The sequence below is a fragment of the Homarus americanus genome, unplaced genomic scaffold (genome assembly GCF_018991925.1).
Source record: "Homarus americanus isolate GMGI-L3 unplaced genomic scaffold, GMGI_Hamer_2.0 scaffold9847, whole genome shotgun sequence".
NCBI lineage: Eukaryota > Metazoa > Arthropoda > Malacostraca > Decapoda > Nephropidae > Homarus > Homarus americanus.
The window spans coordinates 1,040,169-1,050,000 of NW_024721178.1; positions in this window are offsets into that span (position 1 = coordinate 1,040,169).

Below are 9,832 nucleotides of genomic sequence, written 5' to 3' on the forward strand. Positions count from 1 at the left end.
TGAGAATTTTGTTTTTGTTTGTTTATTGGTGTGGTTAACAAACAAATAAGAGTGGAATTAGCTCAGGAAGTTGTGGTCTTGGCAGTTTCCTCTGGCGCAACACTAACCTACTGACTTTATTACCCACAATCCTACTACACTGGCGTCCTTATACTGTGTATATATATATATAATGTATTCATCCTTTGTTGGACTGAAAATTATTAATAAAACATATATTTAATAATATATATAGTTACTTGTATTTTATGCATATGAACTTAAGAGTAAAGGAATATTTTGTTTTCCAGAGCGAGATACCGAGGATTCAGACGCACGTGGTCTGTGTTGACATCACAACTTCCGCCAACGAACGTCAACACAAGTTTCCCGCCAACCAGCCAACGCCATACTCCTAACCTCCCGGCGGTAAGTTCATTTTAATAACTCATCAAAATACACTCAAAATCATTCGTTTGTATTTCTTAAACTCTAATGAATATATTCGAAGCTCGTCCCTATATCGTTATACAGTGGGTCAAGGGACAAACGATGTAAAAAAAAGCCATAAACAAATTATTTCTGGCACCTAACTCAACGACAAGCGGTTTTGGCGCCATCGATTACAAGGGCAACTACGCAATACGCTTCCCTCCCCTTCCCTTCCCTCCCCTCCTTCACCCCCACCACCTACTCATCCTCATTCATCCCCACCACGTACCCCTTCTCCTTCACCCCACCATCTCTCCATTCTCCTTCCCCTACCTCCTCCCCATCTTCCTTCCCATCCTCCTTCCCCTACCTCCTCCCCATCCTCCTCCCACCCCTACCCCTCCCTCCTCCCCATCCTCCTGCCCCTACCTCCTCCCCATCCCTCCTCCCCATCCTCCTTCCCCTACCTCCCTCCCATCTCCTTCCCTACCTCCTCCCCATCACCTCCTTCCCCTAACCCACCTCCTCCCCATCCCTCCACCCCATCCCATCTAACCCCCACCTCCTCCCCATCCTCCCCGCCCCTATCCTCCTCCCCATCCTCCCTACCCCACCTCCTCCCCATCCTCCTCAACCCCCCACCTCATCATCCTCCTTCCCCACCTCCTCCCCATCCTCCTTCCCTCCTACCTCTCCTCCCATCCTCCCCTCCTTCCCTACCTCCTCTCCCCCCACATCCTCTCCTCCTCCCCTACCATCCTCCCCAACCTCCCCCCCTAACCCCTACCTCCTCCCCATCCCCTCCCTAACCCCCACCTCCTCCCATCCTCCTTCCCGTCCTCCCATCCTCTAACCCCTCCTCCTCCTCCCCATCCTCCTTCCCCCCCCCCTCCCCATCCCCAACCCCACCTCCATCCTCCTCCTCCTCCTACCTCCTCCCCATCCTCCTAACCCTACCTCCTCCCATCCTCCTTCCCTCCACCACCTGCCCTACTCCCCTTTCCTCCCCCCTCTTCTTTCTCCTCTTTAGCTCTCTCGCGGGTCCCTACAAAGACCACATCGCTGATAAATACAAAGAATTTTATTTTTGTTTTCATTTCTCACCACTATAGAGAAACGCAGCAGCAATCATTCAGAGCAGCGGAATAGCGACGCCCCTTACCACACCGGGGGGTAATACGCAGTTACCATCACTCTCTCTCTCTCTCTCTCTCTCTCTCTCCTTCTCTCTCTCTCCTTTCGTGCTACACCTCTACCCCCCATTCTCACCTCTCTCACCTCAGCACGTCTCCTTATCTCTTATCTCCCCTACTTTCCCCTATCCCACATCTCTTATCTCTCCTTCTCCACTTCTTCCCTTACTCTCCCCTCCCCACATCCTCCCCCCTACTTTTACCTCTCTTACTCTCCCCACTCCTACTTCTTCACCTACTCTATCCTCTTCGCTTCTTCCCCTACTCTCCTCCCTTCCATTTCTTCCCATATTCTACCCTCTCCCACTCCACCATACTCTCCACACTCTACCCCCTCCACCACTCCCTCTCTCACCCCTTCCCCCCCACCACCCCCCCCCTCCCCCCCACCTCACCCCCTCCCCCCACCACCCCCTCCCCCCCCCACTCACCCCCCCCCACTCACCCCTTCCCCCCCACTCCCCCCTTCCCTCACACTCACCCCTTCCCCTCTCACCCCTCTACCCCCCCCACCCCACCCCCCTCCCCACCCACCCCCCCCTCCCCCCACCCCCTCCCCCCACTCACCCCTCCCCCCCCCTCACCCCCCCCTCACCCCCTCCCCCCCACCCCCCCCCCCACCCCTCCCCCCACTCCCCCCTCCCCCACTCACCCCCTTCCCCCACCCCACCCCCTTCCCCCACTCACCCTCCCCCACTCACCCCCCTCCCCCACTCACCCTCCCCCACTCACCCTCCCACCCCTCCCCCCTCACCCCCCCACTCACCCCTCACCCCTTCCCTCACCCCCTCCCCCACTCACCCCCTCCCCCACTCACCCCCTCCCACCCTCCCCCTCCCCCCAGTCCTCTCCCCTCACCCCTCACCCCCTCCCCCCACTCACCCCTCCCCCCTCCCCCACTCACCCCCCTTCCCCCACTCACCCCTTCCCCCCACCACCCCCCCCACTCACCCCTTCCCCCTCACTTTCCTCACCCCCTTCCCCATGACCTTGTGAGTGTCCTGGACCTGGAAGCTAGAGGAGTTCAAGCCTTGTTTTTATTTTTGTTCTTCGTCCTTCGTTTATCTGGTTTTGTCACCCGTTGCTTTTTCTGTTTACATGATTTTGAGTTATATTTTTTCTTATGCTGTTTGTTCTTAATTGACAGTTTATTTATTTGTTTTTAGTATCACCATTTGTCACGTTTTTCTCGTTTTTTTTTTCTTGTATTTGTGTTTACAGTTTAGTGTCACGTTTATAAAGTTTTGAAATTTTTTGTTTTCTGTTTTATTTGAGTATTTTTGTTCGTAATTTAAATTCCTTTTGATCTAAATTTTTCAATTCCACTTTTGTTTATTTTTTCATTCTGCCATATTTTTTTTACGATTTTCGTTTCTTTTTCCTTTATTTTATCATTTATTCTTAATTTTTTTATTTATTTATTTACTTTTTTATCTTTTTCATATTCATCTTACACAAAAGGTAGTCACTTTCATTTTCACCCGTCTAGTTAAGGAAGAGGAAGAGGTGGTGGGAGGGGAGCTTGAGGAAAATGAAAGGGACAGTGATTTAGGCAACTCTCCTTATTTTCGTAAATGATGATGAACCGTCCCATAAAAGTGATGATCAGAATAAGAATCACCTTAAGATTAGCCCCAAACTTATTTCAACCCCCAGCTTATTTCACCTTAAGATTAACCCCCAGCTTATTTCCCCTTAAGATTACCCCCAGCTTATTTCACCTTAAGATTAAACCCCTAATGCTAACCTTACCTAGCAACATAACCTAACCTAACCTCATCATCACAGGTGAATTATACGCTGGACGGGACTAATTTTCAGGTGATCACAAAACGCTTATATAATTGACCACTTAATTTCCTAAAACTTAAAATGTGTCGATTAAAATATTACTCCTCTTTAATATAACTTTAAAGCTAATTAATTACTTCAGTCATTTTTCTTACATGTGCATAGGTAATTTTTTTTAGTCAATTCCACTTTACATTTTAATATGGCATTTATATGTAGTTGAAAGACAATATGGTTAAGGTCACACAATAAAATGTTCCATAAAATGTCTAGGCTAAGGAGTAGGGTGGGTGAGAGGGAATAATGTTCAGGGTAGAATGGAGGATATAATGATGACGTGTGATAATGATGATGACGAGTACGATGATCAGGAGGAGTATGGTAATGTTGATAACGAGTATGATGATTATGATGAGTATGGCGATAATGATGATGTTGACGAGCATGATAATGACGATGACGGAGAGGGAGAGAAAGAAGATTAAGTATCGAATAAGACGAAGGCCACCCACTTTTCCTACGCCCCCCTCTACTTTTTCTAATCCTTCCCCTTATCTATCTCTCCTCTCCTCTCTCTACCCCCTCCCCTTCCCTCCCCTATGCCTTCTTCTATTCTACCCTACTCTCTGCCATGCCCCGCGGGGATTACGACAAGGAACAAACAGGTTCCCTTGTGACACTCTCCTTGAGCACCCTCCACCCACCCTTCTTTACCCTCTCCCATCCACCCCTCTCCCCTCTTTACCGCCATTCTCTCACCCAGCTCTCACTCACTGTACAACTCATTATCTCTCCCCTTGTGTTACTCCTTCTCCCCTTCTGTTACTCCCCTTCTTTCACTCCCCTTCTGTCACGTCCTCTTCCCTTCTTTCACTCACTCCCCTTCTTTCACTCACTCCCCTTCTTTCACTCACTCCCCTTCTTTCACTCACTCCCCTTCTTTCACTCACTCCCCTTCTTTCACTCTCCCTCCCCTCCCCTCTTCTCCCTCCCCTCCCCTTCTGTCTCACCCTCCTTCTGTCTTTCACCCCTCCCTTCTTCTTTCACCTCCCTTCTTTCCTCCTCCCTTCTTTCACTCACTCCCCTTCTTTCACTCACTCCCCTTCTTTCACTCACTCCCCTTCTTTCACTCCCTCCCCTTCTGTCCCTCACCCTCCCCTTCTGTCACATCCTCTCCCCTTCTGTCACTCACTCTCTAACTCCCACTTCCCTCGCTCATTGGCTGATGCTCCCTCTCACTCACTCTACAAGGGACAGGTAGGCTGACTGGTTCATCCCTTGAGTGTATCACCACCAGTGTTATGAGAGCTTCTGTTGATAAATCTTGCAGTCAGCAGTAATGACATTTAGGTCCTCTACTAGTAATGATGGTAATGAAAATGATAATAGTGATGATACCACCACCACCACCACCACCACTAGTTTTTTTCTCGTAAATGCGGCCTCCAACCTCCCCTTACAACCACACCTTCGCCACCACTATATTACCGTAATATTAAATACTACTAGCTAGAACACTAATTATAACAATAATAATAGCATTGGGCTATTAATAAGCATCATAACATTGATAATGAACACAATAATAACATAACTAATAATAATAACGATTGTAACAATATCAGTAATAATAATAATAACTAACAATATTAATGGTATGGAAAATACACTATACTGTACAGTACATAATGTTAGGTAAACAATGAGAGAATTATAATGCTGTAATAGGGTGATGGCGGTCGTGTGATGCATAGAGGTTTTATAACTGCACACAGCGTCACTTGGGAGAACATCCGTAACCAACACCACTCTTGAAAAGATGTATAGTACCTATGGCGATAACGGGTCTCGATTTGTATTAAGTTTAGCGTTAGAAACCTTATATAAAGGCGTTTTCAGTTACTGTGGAAAATTTTCTGACTATAAATGATTCACATAGAATCTTTATCTTAATTTTGTCCTCTACAGTAACTATTCTTAATTAAACTTAGTAAGATAAGGGATCACCTGAAGATTAGACTCTCCAGCTTATTTCACCTGAAGGTTGGCTATCGTTAACCAAACTTAACCTAACCCTCATCCCCCAGATACCGTTGGGGTGTCTAAATCTTCTTGTTAATTAAATTGTGTTCTCCGATCTTCAGTTGACTCAAGTTAATATTTTACAGAAAAGTTGTAGTTTTGGAGAGGTGTTCTTACGTTATCATTTGTGAGGAAAAAATATACAACGTAGGAGCTGTTAAGAATTGGAACCTTGGATACTTCACCACTAATTGTTACTAACACAGCACAGGGGCACAGTCAACTCCAGTCCTAATAGTCCAACCTGGGAAGGACGTGGTAATGACGAAGGTGAGAGAAAGGGTGAAGGAGAGGTAGAGGGCGGGTACACAGGTAGAAAAAGAGAGAGGGATAAAGCGCAGGGGTAAATAGAAAAGTGAAAAAGACAAAAACAGAGCGAGAGAGATCACAGGAGAAAAAATAACAAACAAAAATGAAGTAAGAGAGATAGAGAGACAGAGAGAACTAAGAACATATAACAAAGGAAACTCTTGGGTTCCCCTTGGCCTTTGTGTATATATTTATACCTTCCTGTGTGAGAGGAACTGATGATTGTTGTCGTATGCTTAAAGTGGTCGTCATTTCCTCGTAGCTATTGCTTGAGCTCGACATTGTGATACCTTGAGAAAAAATTATTCCCAGTATTATAGCGATAGGACCGTCGTGGGGGTAGAGATATCGCTAGTGCTTGGCCTTGTACAACTTGTGAAAAAAAATATGGTGATACACAAAGTTGAAGTGCCATGGGAGATACGTCCCGTAGGCTTTAAGGGAAACCTGTTATATGTGAAAGTCCAGTAGCTATATTCAAGGTCACACACACACACACACACCACGAACTGGCCATCGCCTTGACCTCAACACACAATCATACATTTCAGTAAAAGTGAGTCTGGCCTCTCCCCTGCCTGGTTATTTTTCCTTGAATTCATACCAATCTTGGTAGTGATCCACGGAAGTCCCAAAAAAGCGGAAATCCGCCAATTAGCGGAAATTCTCCTGTCAACTCTTGACAGGGTGGTGGGAGGGAGGTTAGTAGGGAGAGAGATGAAATGGTGAAGTTCTTGACAGCGTTTGTAAGTTTGTTCAGGATTTATTGTACAGCAAGGTTCAGTGTAACTTTAAACCTGACAAGTGTGTATTTTGCAATTAATTTTCACGTATTTAACCTTGTACATACTTTTTTATCATTTACATTTATTTATTTGTTTACTTATTTGCATTATATTATTTGTTTTTGCACGTATAACTTCTTGTACTATATTTGTTTGTATTTTCTCCTCAGAGTCCTCCATTTGAAGACGTGAGTACACTCCAAACAGTTACTTTGTCAGCGTGACCCATCAAGTATTCCCCCCGTCTGCTCTATAACTTGGGAAGGATATTGCACTGAGCCTTGGTATGTTATTGTGCAAAGGATATGTCACGTGTAGAATAAATGACCCCCCCTCCCCTCCCTGCTCAAGGTCATTGTGGGTCACTTGTGGTAGGAGTGGTTGGGGGATAAATTTGCCAGTAGTTTACCTTCTAGTCATCTGCTATGGTGATTCGCTGATCGTGTCATAACAGATTTTGATTATTTTTGGGTTACGAGGAGATTAAGAGATAAGGCATCCCAGATTATTTTACCCGATGATTAAACACCCTAACGCTACCTAAAGGGGGGTTAGGTTTGGTTAGGATAGGTTAGATTAGTGTTAGGGTGGTCAATCTTAAAGTGAAATAAGCTGGGGTGCTGCATAAGGAGGCAGTATAGAGGCATAATGGAGATAGTATAAGTGCATAATAGAGATAGTATAGAGGCATAATAGAGATATTATAGAGGCATAATGAAGACAGTATTGAGGCATAATGGAGACAGTATTGAGGCATAATGGAGACAGTATTAAGGCATAATGGAGACAGTATTGAGGCATAATGGAGACACTATTAAGGCATAATGGAGACAGAATAGAGGCATAATGGAGATAGTATAAGTGCATAATATAGTATAGAGGCATAATAGAAATAGTATTGAGGCATAATGAAGGCAGTATTGAGGCATAATGAAGACAGTATTGAGGCATAATGGAGACACTATTAAGGCATAATGGAGACAGTATTGAGGCATAATGGAGACCGTATTAAGGCATAATGGAGACAGTATTGAGGCATAATGGAGACACTATTAAGGCATAATGGAGACAGAATAGAGGCATAATGGAGATAGTATAAGTGCATAATATAGTATAGGGGCATAATAGAGATAGTATAGAGGCATAATAGAGATAGTATAGAGGCATAATGAAGGCAGTATTGAGGCATAATGAAGGCAGTATTGAGGCATAATGAAGGCAGTATTGAGGCATAATGAAGACAGTATTGAGGCATAATGAAGACAGTATTGAGGCATAATGAAGACAGTATTGAGGCATAATGAAGACAGTATTGAGGCATAATGAAGACAGTATTGAGGCATAATGAAGACAGTATTGAGGCATAATGGAGACAGCATAGAGGCATAATGGAGATAGTATAGAGGCATAATGGAGACAGTATTGAGGCATAATAGAGATAGTATAGAGGCATAATTGAGATAGTATTGAGGCATAATGGAGATAGTATAGAGGCATAATGGAGAGATAGTATAGAGGCATAATAGAGATAGTATAGAGCATAATTATAGAGGCATAATGGAGATAGTATAGAGGCATAATGGAGATAGTATAGAGGCATAATGGAGATAGTATAGAGGCATAATGGAGACAGTATAGAGGCATAATAGAGATAGTATAGAGGCATAATGGAGACAGTATAGAGGCATAATGTAGGCAGCAGAGTTAGGTAGTCCCAAGAGCGCTCAAGCCGTTGGCTAGAATACCGGATATCTGGCCTCCACTGGCCGTTCCCTCCATCCTCATTTCTCCGGACACTCCACATCCGGGACCTCGCTAAACCGTCGAGTTCAGGGCGAAAACCTGGGTTATACTGGGTTCACAATATCCGTGTCTTCTCTGGTTATACTGTATATTTCACATAAGGCTCAGAAGAACTGGAAAAGAGAGGAGTCGTTTTCTTAACAGATTTTGAAATTTTATAAATTTTTATTATTATTATTATTACCTTTATTATTAGTATTATGTTTGTACTACAGGTAGTAGTTTTTTACATTCATGTTTACCTGTACAATATTTCATAACCAATGATACTTTTTATTTTATTCTTATTCTTTTAGGAAAATTATCAGAGAATCCTCTATTGCTAATGTTATTCTCCACATCAATAATATTAGGTTATATGACTGTACAGTACTGTATGTATATACTGTACGCTGTATTATTATTATTATTTTTTTTTTGCTGGTATGGAAAGAATGGATGCTGGATTATATATGGTGGTACAGTATTTTGTAAATTTGGTTACCAGAAAACTTTTAACGAGACTATGCTAAAACAAGCGTTGTGAAAAATAATCGCTTCCAGTAATGTTTATAAATTTTCCCTGTCCTGGAAGTGCTGTGCTGCCTCACGCTTGATGATTCCCAGAACATCAAATACTGTAGAGTACTGTATTTACAGAAATATTTTTGTGACGATAAATATTAAATTTGTTGTGGTTTTCGGATGTATTGAAAGAAAACCCAACAGCAGAAAAATCCTTTACGTCCTGGTTTGTACACGGGGAAGATAAACAAACAAATGTAAAATAATAGTATTGAGCAGTGTGTCAAGTCTGGTCACTTCTGGCACTACCATGCATCTTCACACACCCTCTTCACATCTACCATATTTTATGACTTTCCCGAAGTAGTTAAGCTGAAAAGAGTTTTAAGTATGATTTTACAAAGCGTAAGGTAAGGGAAACGATAAGCAGGATAATAGGAAAAATAAATGCAACTGAAAACGTGCAACTTGACAACACTGTTGGCGTTTGTGGTCAAGGCCGCACGATGTTGTCAACTTGGTGCTGCGAGTAATTCTGTAAAGTTTCCAATCAGTGTACTTCTGTCTTTAGTGAGCCAGGTGATATGCTGTTTTCATTAAGGACATTAATGATGTTTTTTTATGAATGGGTCAGGTACGTTTTATTTTTAGCTTAAATTTGGTGATAAAGGAGTTTAGGGTAACAGTAGACTACGCCAGTTAATTGGTAATGAAGTTGAGCTCCGTGTTCCCTCCTATAGGACCACCACAGTTAGCTGATTGGTACTTAATATACCGAACACAAACACTGACTCCCATAGTGACACTCTGGGTAGGGAGGAACAAGACATTAATGATGGAAGCATATGTAGAACGCCCTCATTCAGAGTGGATTGATGATACCGTATATATATATATATATATATATATATATATATATATATATATATATATATATATACACACACACACTTT